At 39.5% G+C, this 12,978-nt stretch overlaps 1 protein-coding gene across 1 annotated transcript in view; it reads right to left on the bottom strand.

The window, feature by feature from the left end:
• Positions 1-12,978, bottom strand: part of STIM2 (stromal interaction molecule 2) — a 167,082-nt gene that overhangs the window by 71,979 nt on the left and 82,125 nt on the right. The window lies entirely within an intron of this gene.

Genomic DNA, 12,978 nt, shown 5'->3' with positions numbered 1-12,978 from the left:
GAGTAAAAAGTTTTTATTTTGTTGCATTTATATGGTGGAAAAATAAGGCAGTTTTGCATCAGATGGAAAAGATCCATTAGAAACTACAAATATGGCTGTTGAAGAGCCACCTGCCAAGCGGCTGGGTGGATACAGCATCATCCCAGCTAGCCGAGGTAGCAGGTTTAATCCCCAAACAGGGAACAAGCAAGTAGCAATCAATACAAAACTAAATAGATCAACTAACTGGAACGGGTTAATGCTTCTTTCTCTTTCTCTCTCTCTTTCCCCCTTATTCTCTCACTCAAATCAATGGGAAACTTAAAGAGAGAAGAAAAAATGCTAAATCATTGTTCTACAGTGGTAAGAGGAGATGAAATTAAAGTACACAAAAACAAGTAGCAGAATTCCCTTTTGCAAGGAGCACAGTGAACCCACAGTTACAGGAAAGAATATAGAGTTTACAGACATATATGCAGGTGGAAGAATCCCCAGTGCTTATATGACGTCTGACAATGAGAAAAGCAAATTCTTGGGCCTCTTCTCAGGCCTACTAACGCAGAAACTCTACGTAGGTCCAGTCCTATGTATTTTGACAGATCCTCCAGGTGATTCTGTACACACTAAAGATTGAGACCACTGGACCATGAAAATACAAGTTTTTGAATAGGAAAAAAAAATAACAAAATTCTATGTTCTAAATGTTTTAGTAAAGTAATAATGGTCAAAATGAATTTTTTTTTTGAGAGAGAGAGAGACAGGAAGGGAGAGAGATGAGAAGCATCAACTCATAGCTGCCTCACTTTAGTTGCTTATCGATTGCTTTCTCATTATGTGCCTTTACGGGGGGGGGGGGGGGGGCTCAAGCTGAGCCAGTGACCCCTTGTTCAAGTCAGTGGCCTTGGGCTCAAACCAGAGACCACAGGATCTATGTCTATGGATCCCATGCTCAACCCAGCAACCCCATGCTCAGGCTGTGAGCCATGCTCAAGCCTGAGACCTCGGAGTTTTGAACCTGGGTCCTCAGCATCCCAGGTCGATGCTCTATCCACTGCGCCACCACTGGTCAGGCTGGTGAAAACGGACTTCAAAGGAAGACAAGACTAGCAATGGAAAGACCACTTAGAAATCAACTTATAGAGAACAGAACAGCAAATCCTGGAGGGAAGGGGGGAAGGCATTGAGGAAAGGGGGTACAGAGTGGGGGGGACAATAAGAGGGTGGGGGGAGATATATTCGGTGGGACACTTGAATCTATGTAAACACAAATTAAAATCATAAATAAAAAATCAACATAAGAATAAAGCTCAACAACTCAGAGAGGGGGAACAATAAGAAGCATAGAGCCTGAGTTTTAAATAAAATAGTGATATACCTTCAATAAAAACAGCAACAGAGTTAAGGAGAGATGGGAAACAAGTTTTTTAAGAAAATCAGTGAGTGACTGGTTCAACATGAGACTTTCTAGACAGAAAAACGGGGAAAGATAGCAATGTAGTTCTTTAGAATTTAGGACAGAATTGGAGATTCTAGCTGACAAAATGTGAAAATGGAATTCAGGATAAAAGTCAGAACTGAACATACACAGAAGTGATAGTTAAAGCCATGAGCCTAAATAAAGCTTCTTAGTTGAAAGAAAAGGGGGAAAAAAAAGAGGCCCAAAAGACAAAAATTTTATGGAAGAAACTTCTGTTTTCTGGTTTAGCACGCAAGGAGTTGGAAGTTGCCACCTCATTCTAACATGTAAAAAGCTCACTGAACAGTAAAAAACTGTTCTCGGATTCATTAGAGAGGAGAGAACACAGGGCTGAACTGTGATTGATAAATTGCTAGAGGTTTGGTGCAAAGAAGTCTGAGAATTAAAAACCCCAAGGATACCTAGTCATAAGGCAGGTATAGAGGTTCAGAATGAGTCACCCCAAGATGTACCTCTGTGGTATATGAATTATTTTGAGCTAAAGGCAGTGGATACCCCTGTGGTCTTAAGAGAAATGTTGGTCCCCCGACCCCTAAACTGTCTAGAAGAATTTAAATTAGACACCTTGCCCATAAATAAGAGATTGTCATAAACTTTGTTTACCTATCTAGGTAGCAGGGGAAACTAGCAATTACTGAATATCTCTCTATTCTTTTTATCATCTGCAATGACCCTCTGAAGCCCCAAAGTGCCTTACTACTTCTTTAGTTCAGAATTTTATACATGCCTCATTTTTTCCTTTCTGTCTCTGAATCTCTTATGTCTATGGGATCTCTGACTCTTTTGTGTATATGGGGTTCCCATGTGTACATCTGTATATAATTAAATTCAGTTATTTATTCCTATTGTACTATCAGATGCAGATTTAATTATTAGATCAGTGTCAAGAACTTAGGAGAGTAGAGTTTCTTTCTACCCCACAAAGACTCCCATGATATTGTAAAAATTACCTCCAGGAGTTTGACCAGATTCCACAATAAAGATCAGGGCAGGGGGTGGGGTCGCCTCCTATTTCCAACAAGGGGTGAGGGAAAAGAACCATTTCAAAATACTTCAGAGCACTCTGTTCTTCCAAACAAGGCCTGTCCTCAGGGGAAACTACTGACCCAGAGCTTACTTAACCTGCTAGGATATTAACAGAGCCTAATTGACCAGGGGAAATATTCAACTCAACCAGACTCTATCCTTCCAGTAAGAGAAGAGAAATACCCAACTCCAGCTCACTCTAGCCATCCTATCTCACGTAAGCAGAAAGAAAAACACAAGAACAACAACTGAGACCCACTGGTGAAGTTCACAGTCCAGAGACAGGCTCTCCAAAAGACTAGGACCTACTCATTGGACTGTAGAACACTTGCCCACCACCATACCTCACCACCATACTACTTGAGGCTTATTTAAAGATGTTCCTTTTACCCCATAAATCACATCCAGCTACCAAGAAAAAAAAAATTATATAGCATACCAAAATGCAAAAAACACTACCTAGAAAAACTGAGCAAGTATCAAGCCAGGAATTTAAAACAACTCTAATTAAATATGCTACAAGCTTTAACAGATAAAGTAGACAGTATATGGAAACAGAAAGGCAAGGTAAAGCAGAGGGTTAAAAGTCCTAAGGAACCAGAAAGAAATGCTAGAGTTCAAAAACATTGTAACAGAAATGAAGAATGCCTTAAATAGGCTTATTAGTAGACTGAACAAAGCTGAAGAAAAAATTTCTGAGCTAGACGATATACCAACAGAAACCTCAATAACTAAAAAGCAAAGAGAAAATAGATGCAAAAGAAGATAACAGAATATCCAAGGGCTGTGGGACAACAAAAGGAATAACATGTGTAAAAGAAAACCACAAAGAAAGAGATAGAAGAACAGAAGAAGCATCTAAAACAATAATAACCGAGAATTTTTAGGGCAGTAAAAATATTCTGTATGATATGATGATGAATAGGTATCATTATATGATATATTTGTCCGAGCCTGCTGAATGTACAACACCAAGAATTAACCCAAACAGAAATTATGAACTCTGGGTGATTATGATGTCAGTATAGGTTCAACCTTTAGTATTTTTTTTTTTTTTCATTTCTGAAGCTGGAAACGGGGAGAGACAGTCAGACAGACTCCCGCATGCGCCCGACCGGGATCCACCCGGCACGCCCACCAGGGGCGATGCTCTGCCCACCAGGGGGCGATGCTCTGCCCATCCTGGGCGTCGCCATATTGCGACCAGAGCCACTCTAGCGCCTGAGGCAGAGGCCAAGGAGCCATCCCCAGCGCCCGGGCCATCTTTGCTCCAATGGAGCCTTGGCTGCGGGAGGGGAAGAGAGAGACAGAGAGGAAAGCGCGGCGGAGGGGTGGAGAAGCAAATGGGCGCTTCTCCTGTGTGCCCTGGCCGGGAATCGAACCCGGGTCCTCCGCACGCTAGGCCGACGCTCTACCGCTGAGCCAACCGGCCAGGGCAACCTTTAGTATTAAAAAAAAAAAAGTACCAACCTGGTGAGTGATGATGACGATAATGAGAGAGACCAGGCACGTATGGGACTATAAAGTACATGGAAAATCTGTTCTCCCTCTCAATTTTGTTCTAAACCTAAAACACCTCTTTAAAAATTTTCTTAAAAAATAAATCATATGGCCTAACCAGGCGGTGGTACAGTGGATAGAGCATCGGACTAGGATGCGGAAGGACCCAGGTTCGAGACCCCGGGATAGCCAGCTTGAGCGTGGGCTCATCTGGCTTCAGCATAAAAGCTCACCAGCTTGGACCCAAGGTCACTGGCTCGAGCGGGGGGTGGGGTGGGGGGGTACTCAGTCTGCTGAAGGCCCGCGGTCAAGGCACATATGAGAAAGCAATCAATGAACAACTACGGTGTCGTAACGAAAAACTGATGATTGATGCTTCTCATCTCTCTCCGTTCCTGTCTGTCTGTCCCTATCGATCCCTCTATCTGACTCTCTCTCTCTGTCCCTGTAAAAAAATAAAAAATAAAAATTTAAAATAAATAAATAAATCATATGGAATATGCACACTTAAGGGTTCAAGAAAAACAAGAACAATGAAGAAATCAGAGAAATGCCAAAAGCGGAAAGAAGAAAAACCAAGCAAGCACATTTCAATCCTATCCCTCACAATACCATATTCAAATCAGACTGAATTATTCACTACTTGCATAAATTAGTACCGTACGTTCTTGCTTTAATGCTTTTTCCTTCCCTGGACTACTTTCATTTTGGAATGTGCCACCTATCACCTACACCTGTGAAGACCAGACCTGTTTCCAAAAGTCTATCTCATGGAATTCTCCTATCCAAGTTTTTCTCAATGCTCCAAAAAACAGATGTGCACTTTATCTTCTGAAACACAAAAGCACTTCCATGATTTACGTGTATTCCTACTACATAATTTGCCATACTATGTCTTATATTATACATCTATGACATTACATGTCCCACTAAATGGTAAGTTCATAAAGATCTTGCTCATTTTTTTTCATTCTGCTCCATATTTAGTCCTGTATATGTAAATAGAAACTTAAAATACTATGTGTGTTTTGTTTTTGACTAAGTGGTCAACAATGCCCTTAAGTTAAGAATGTAGGCACATTTCCCAAGCCCTTTGAGGAGACCAGGGAAAGAAAATAAAAGAAAATGAGAACAAAACAAAAAGCAACTATTTAATTTTTAAAATAGTTTTAAAAATTCCTTAAAAACTCCTTTATCTTCTTGGTTAGGACCTGAAAGAAATTCACCTATTTCTCAGATATTAAAAATACTTTTAAAGGTCAGTTGGCAAGGATAAACATTTAAAATAAAAGGCCCTAAATATTTTTATAGTTATTTTAAACATTTTCAGGACCAAGGTCAAATATTCCTTCAGTTTTAAAAAAGTGTTCTTTATGAGTTGAACCCCATTGTTTCAGCCCTCCAGACCTAATACTGCAAAAAGGCCAGATAGTGAGAAGCAAGTCATCAACACTTACTTGTACCAGTACTAGGTCATGAGCAATATCAAGGAGCCAGCCTAGAACCACAAGGCCAGGATAAGAGCCTAAATAAAGTGCAAGGGAAAAGAGTAATCTTTAGTGAGGTAAGGTAAACAGTCCATCCAAGTTAAAGACAACACTCAAGTACGACTTGAGTCACACATTTGTATGACTCAAACCAAATAAAGGGAACAAGCAGGTATATGGTCCTAGTGAAAGAGCTGTATCAATGCCCTAAAGTTTCCAACTAAAACTGAGGTCATTAATAGAAACACTGTTGAAGAATGTATACAGGAAGGTGATTTCAGTGTCCAGGGCTCAAAACTAAAAATAAGTTTAAAAAACAACAAAAAACCACTTTGGAACTGTCTCTAAGCATGTTTTTGAGAGTAAATGGAGTTGGGAGAGTTGGGCTCTAGCTCAGTTCTCCTTATATACACTATGTGACCTAAGAAACAATCTCTCTAAATCTTGGTCTCCTCAACAATAAAATAGGGATACCACCAGTCCTATCTTTAAAAAAAGAAATCATTAAAGATAATGTGAGACAGCATAAATGCTGTATAAACCATGATGTTATAATTGACAAATGGTGAGGTTACCTAAGTCTAAAAACAACTGAACTTACACCTCCCTGTTATAGCACAGCCCCTTACCTTAAGACCACAAAAACAGCTTTCTGGAGCAAAACAGTCTTCTGTGACTGCAACACTAAATCCTAAGAATATCTGGCAAGCCAAACACTGAATAGGTCCACAGCAAAATTTAGACTATTATATAAAAGTCTTCAGATATAAAAATTTGGGAAAGCCAGAAAAATTAATACTACATTTTTTTTTCAATCTAAAACGCAAGGAAAGAATCACTGACTAGTATTTTAAGTTAATATAAAAAATATTGTCAAGATATATTATTTCTAGAGACTAAAAAGACCAAAGAAAGCACTTAACTCTAAGAAACAAAAGTTAAAAAAAAAAACCTGAGTCTCTGTCATGTTACTAGAAAAGCTGTACTATATAAAAAAACTTAGGGTGATAAACTAAACGGAAAAAGATCCAAGCTTTACCAATAGCACAAACCTTGGCACATTGCTTAGATCAATTTAATAACGACTCAGTGAAGGAACAAGATCCAGATAAAGATAAGTACAATGGAAAGCAGACTGTGATAAGACATACATACAGCAAAGTAATCGCAAAGCCCCATTTGCCTGGGACAATCCTTATATAAACCCGTTGACTGGGTATAATTATTAATAGCACCCTCTTTTACTCTCAAGAGTATTTTAGTTTGGATGATGAATTATGCAATCACTCTATCTATAATAACAATGATATATGGCATAGAGTTAATGTTACAGTCAAGGTACAATTTTATTTAATTCACTTGTGAAATGAGAATAAGTAGGTCCTGTACTTACCCCAACTCAGCGATCTCTCAGAAGATGAGACAATATATGTGAAATGTGCTAAACTCTCAAAAAAACTGCATCAGTGCAGCAGCATGCTGCGAGCCCAGGAAGAGGGAGGGAGGGGAGGACAGCCACAGGCAGGCGGGGACGGCCACAGACAGGCGGGGACGGCCGGGACACAGGCGCAGTCCCGGCTCACTCCCGCTCCTGCCTCCTTCCAGGCTGCAATAGGGTTTAATATGAAACTGTTGTATGGTAAACTAAAAATCAATGGGAAACATTTTTTAAAATTATTTTTATTTTTCAATTGGAGTTGACATTCAGTATTATACTAGTTTAAGGTGGACAGCATAGTGATCAGACATTTATACAACTTACAAAGCAGTCCCCCAGATAAGCCCAGTACCCACCTGGTACCATACACAGTTATTACAATGTTATTAATTATATTCTCTGTGCTCTACTTTATATCCCTGTGACTATTCTGTAACTGCCAGTTTGTACTTTTTAACACCTTCACCTTTTTCACTCAGCCTCCCAACCCCTCCCATTTAGCAGTCTTTAGTTTTTTTTCTGTATTTTTTTATTTGTTCCTATTTTGTTTTTTAGAATCCACATGTAAGTGAAATCATACGCTACTTGGCTTTCTCTGTATGACTTATTTCACTTAGCATAATAATTTCTAGATGCATCCATGTTGTTGTCAAAAATGGTAATAGTTCATTCTTTTCATGGCTGAGTGATATCCCATTGTGTAAATGTACCACATCTTTATCCACTGTCTATAGATGGACACTTAGGTTGCTTCCGTATCTTGGCTATTGCAAATAATGCTGCATTGAATATATAGATAAATGCTTCTTTTCAAATTAGTGTTTTTAATTTCTTCAGCTAAATACCCAGAAGTAGGATTGCTGAGATAATGGCAGTTCTACTTTTTATTTTTTTGAGGAGGTGGCCCTGGTTGGTTGCTCAATGGATAGAGCATCGGCCTGGCGTATGGACATCCCAGGTTTGATCCCCAGTCAGGGCACATAACAGAAGCGACCATCTGCTTCTCTCCCCCTCTCCCTCCCCCATCTCTCTCTTCTCCCCTCTTGCAGCCAGTGACTCAGTTGGTTCAAGCGTGGCCTCTGGTGCTAAGGACAGCTCAGTTAGTCCCAGTGTGTCAGTGTCAGGCACTAAAACTAACTTGCTTGATTCGACATCAGCACCAGACAGAGGTTGTCAAAAGTGGATCCCGGTCGGGGCACATGTCTATCACTCCTCCTTTCATTTAAAAAAAAATTTTGTAAGGAATCTCTATATTGTTTTCCATGGTAACTCTAATACTAGCTGACATCTTAATTGAAGCTTTGTGCAAGGCTCAGAACTAGAAAACTCAGCGAGGCTGCACCTGGATTTCTGATCTACAGAAACCATTAAATGATAAATGTATATTGCTGTAAGCTATTACATTTGGGAGAAATCTGTTACACAGCAATAATATACTAATACATAGATTAAATTTTTAACTTAGAAAATTTCAGTAAAAAACACACGCATTTTATTCCTTTAGAAATAGCACTTTCATAACATTCAAAACTTACTGATCTTATTTTTTAAATTACTTTCTACCATTTTTTTTGTAACCTTACTTTTGCCTATTTTCGTAAGTGACTCGTTTCAGATGCAAATACATCTGTGTTGTTAAGTTCTCTGAGGTGTCTAGACAAATGACGACAAAGGTGTTTTCAGGCAGAACAGCTAAGGTATGAAATTAAAACTGAAATATTAGGTACAACAATATTTTTCATATAAATTGATCTTAAAATTGACTATATATCAGATATAGTCTGATAAGACCAAAACTCTAAACCTTCTGAATGATACTGATGAAAGGGGAGAATGTATTAAAAGGAAGAAAAACTAGAAAAAGAGAAGGAATTTTTTCAAACTGAAAAGGAAAAAGGAAAAACAAAATTCATACACACTAAAAACCGGTAATAAATTTTCAGTCACAAAGCAGGCAATAACAATGTAAATTATCACTGACTCCTGACACTCTGGCTCAGGGCAACAAAGCCATTCATTTCTCTTATTTAAATTATTTGTCAATAAGTACCTATAGTTTCCAAAAACCTCTTCAGTATTGATAGAACGAGCAAACTTGACTGTACTCATCACTTCAATCTAACCAGGCCACAGAGTCTGCATATACTGACACCTGATCATTTTTATCGTGGGCCAAAAACTTTCCATCTTGTGCCTAATCTGAAATACTCCAATATGCTCCAATCTCCATTTTAGAACAGCTCTAGAAAATTGTCAGATATTTACACTCTAATTTGTCCAAGTACTGTATACAGTACACTGTAAGTGCTATCTTCTCAATAGGGCTACCATGACCACACTATTTAAAAATTACAGCTACCCATCATCCATCTAATCTGACCTGATCCTCCTTGTCCCGGCTTATTTAGTTTACTGCTCAGTCTGCCTTCCTCCAGCACCATCAAAATGTTAGCTTAAGGGCTTAGAGATTTATATGAGTTATTGTCTGTTTGTTTCTAATATACTTCAAGATCTATTTAAGTATCGAGTATATACTGGTGATGAATGAATGAATAAACTAGAAAAGGAAATGCTTTCTCATATGATCAAAAAATATATATATATATAACAGAAGACATTAAAGAGAAAAAAATTAAGTTTTCAAGCAGCATTTTAAAATGCTAAATATCTTTCTAAATTTTACAAAAAAGATATATTTTAAAGCAATAATTACAAGAAATAAAGTATTTAAAATGTTTTACTATGGTTTCCTATTAAAACTGTGAAGTTTCTTAATGATGGCTGCTAGAGGCCTACAATGGGTTTATTATTTTCTTCTTTAAAAAAGAGACACTTTGCACTGGCCAGTTGGCTCAGCAGTAGAGCATTGCTCCCCTATGTGGAAGTTCCGGATTCAATTCCCAGTCAGGGACACACAGGAGAAGCAACTATTAGCTTCTTTCTCTACCCCTTCCCACCCCCCTTCTCTCTCTCTCTCTCTCTCTCTCTCTCTCTCTCTCTCTTTCCTTCCCACAGCCATGGCTTCAACGGTTCAAGTAAGTTGGACCCAGTTGCTGAGGATGGCTCCATGGCCTCGTCTCAAGCACTGAAATAGCTCGGTTACCGAGCAACAGAGCAGCAGCCCAAGATGGGCAGAGCATCGCCTTGTAGGGGGCTTGCCAGGTGGATAATGGTTGGGGTGCATGCAGGAGTCTGTTTCTCTGCCTCCAGTGGATTTCTAGATTCTTTTAGCTACTAATAAAATATAAAGGCATGCCTGATCAGTGGTGGAACAGTGAACAGAGTGTTGACCTGGGATGCTGAGGTACTAGATACAACACCCCAAGGTCACAGACTTGAGCGCAGGCTCACCAGCTAGAGCACAGAGTTGCCAGCTTGACCATGGGATCCCATGGTTGCTGATTTGAGCCAAAGGTCACTGGTTCGGCTGTAGCCCCTTCCCCCCCCCCCCCATCAAGGCACATATGAGAAAGCAATCAGTGAACAACTAAGGAGCCACAACTATGAATTGATACTTCTCATCCCTTCCAGTCTCTCTCTCTCTCTTGCTAAATATATATATATATATAAAGGTATACAGTATTTCCTTTTAAATATTATTAGAAGAAATACCGAGAAAAAGTTATCTATTTTTAAACAAAGTTCACCTACTGTATTGATAAAATTCTTTTAATAAACTTTTTTTTTTTTTTTGTATTTTTCTGAAGTTGGAAACGGGGAGGCAGTCAGACAGACTCCCGCATGCGCCCGACCGGGATCCACCTGGCATGCCCACCAGGGGGCGATGCTCTGCCCATCTGGGGCGTTGCTCTGTTGTGACCAGAGCCATTCTAGTGCCTGAGGCAGAGGCCATGGCGCCATCCTCAGCGCCCGGGCCAACTTTGCTCCAATGGAGCCTCGGCTGCGGGAGGGGAAGAGAGAGGAAGGAGAGGGGGAGGGGTGGAGAAGCAGATGGGTGCTTCTCCTGTGTGCCTAGGCCGGGAATCGAACCCGGGACTCCTGCATGCCAGGCCGACTCTCTACCACTGAGCCAACCGGCCAGGGCCCTTTCAATAAACTTTTTAACATAAGTTTTTGGTTCTAACTTTTACTACAAATGTTCAGAATTCCGCTGAAATTTAAAAGACTGTAAAAAGTCTACTGAAATATAAACTATATAGCCATGCATGCTTACTTTGTTTGGCTCAGTGATAATGGCAACACTTCACACATTTGAGCATTTAATATCTGTTGATGAGGTAAAAGAGATTAAAATAACTTGTAATTCTAGGAACTATTATGCAATCAAATACACTAAATGGGCTGTCAAATATCTGCATAAGCTCCCTAATACCTGACAGGAGTGTCTTTTGCCCTTAGTTTATGCTAATGGGATGACCTAGGTTGGTCTCCTAAGATAGCCTCACGATGGGACTGGTCACCAGAAAGACTGAGTAATTAGGTTGGAACTTTTAGTCCTACCCACCTGATCACTGGGGAAACTGAGCTCTATAAAAAAACTCTTCACCTTGAGACTCAGAGCACCTCCAGGATGGTGAACAAACTGAGACGCTGGTAGAGTGGCATGCCCAGAGAGGGCAGGGAAGATCCATGCCCTTCTCTCCATACCTGTCCTATACAGCTCTTTCATTGCGCTGTCCCGGAGTTTCATCCTTCATGATAAATTAGTAAACATGAATTTTGTGATCCATTCTAGCCAATTACCAAATCTGAGAAGGGGGTCGTGGGGACCCCTCATTGAGAGCAGGTCAGTCAGAGGAATGCATGACCAGAGCCATGTGACTGGCATGTGAAGTGGGGGGCAGTCTTATAGGACTAATCTCTTTAACCTGTGGGATCTGCCAGTACTGCAAGTAGACAGTGTCAGAACTGAACTGAAATGTTGTACACCCAGTTGATGGGTACTGAAGAACTGAAAACTTGATTGGTGTTAGAAAACACCCTAGAATAGTAATATTTATATTAATATTCAATATTTATGTTACTATTTAATAACAAAAGTAAGTTTTATTATGGGGATTTTTGAAGTAAAGAACCTAGCCTTATTCTAGTTGCAAAATTAATCAACCTCAAAAATTCATTTTTAAGCCCTGGCTGGTTGGCTCAGTGGTAGAGCGTCGGCCTGGCGTGCAGAAGTCCCAGGTTCAATTCCCAGGCAGGGCACACAGGAGAAGCGCCCATCTGCTTCTCCACCCCTCCCCCTCTCCTTCCTCTCTGTCTCTCTCTGATTGATGCTTCTCATCTCTCTCTGTTCCTGTCTGTCTGTCCCTATCTATCCCTCTCTGTCTCTTTAAAGAAAAAAAAAAAAAAAAGAACTAAAACCCACAGCTCTGATATTAATGTCATTGAGTTCCAACTAAAATGAGAAAAAAATGCACATCAATAATTTTTAGCCCAGAAAATAATTCTCTACAAAACATATCAAATATGCTAACAAATACAATTTGCTTTATAATTTATATAGATAATAATATACAATTTATGGACTACCAGAATTTGTTATATTTGATACTCAAATTCTTTTTTTAATTTTTTTAAATTTACTGATTTCAGGGACAGAGAGAGAGAGACAGAAACATCAACTTGTTCCAGTCATTTATGCATTCATTATGCATTCTTGTGTGTGCCCTGACCAGGGACTAAAGCCACAATCTTGGCATATTAAGACAATGCTCCAACTGAGCTATCCAGCCAGGGCTCAAATTCTTAAGCAATTATGTTGTCAACAAAATAAACCACTTGTACAATCTTGAGAAGATTAGAAAGAACAATCCATCACTAATAATTCAGAGTTTTATTACTAAAAGCAATCCTATAGCTTGGTTGTGTGTGTGTGTGTGTGTGTGTGTGTGTGTGTGTGTGTGCGCGCACGTGTGTATGTGTCTGTATTGGGAGAGAGCAAAGAAATGGTGATAATGTTGAAAGAATAAATTATTCAGTATAATAAAATGACTCATAATAAATGACAACTACTTCATGTTGGTTTCCAGTATGTAATAGTAAAACTTAATAATCCATCGTTTCATTTTACTCATTCTAACTGATGACAAACCGCACATATTCAAACACTT

This window comes from Saccopteryx leptura, chromosome 5 (genome assembly GCF_036850995.1).
Source record: "Saccopteryx leptura isolate mSacLep1 chromosome 5, mSacLep1_pri_phased_curated, whole genome shotgun sequence".
In the NCBI taxonomy this organism is placed as follows: domain Eukaryota; kingdom Metazoa; phylum Chordata; class Mammalia; order Chiroptera; family Emballonuridae; genus Saccopteryx; species Saccopteryx leptura.
The sequence above is the reverse complement of the archived record's forward strand: the minus strand, read 5'-3'. Positions and strand labels throughout refer to the sequence as shown.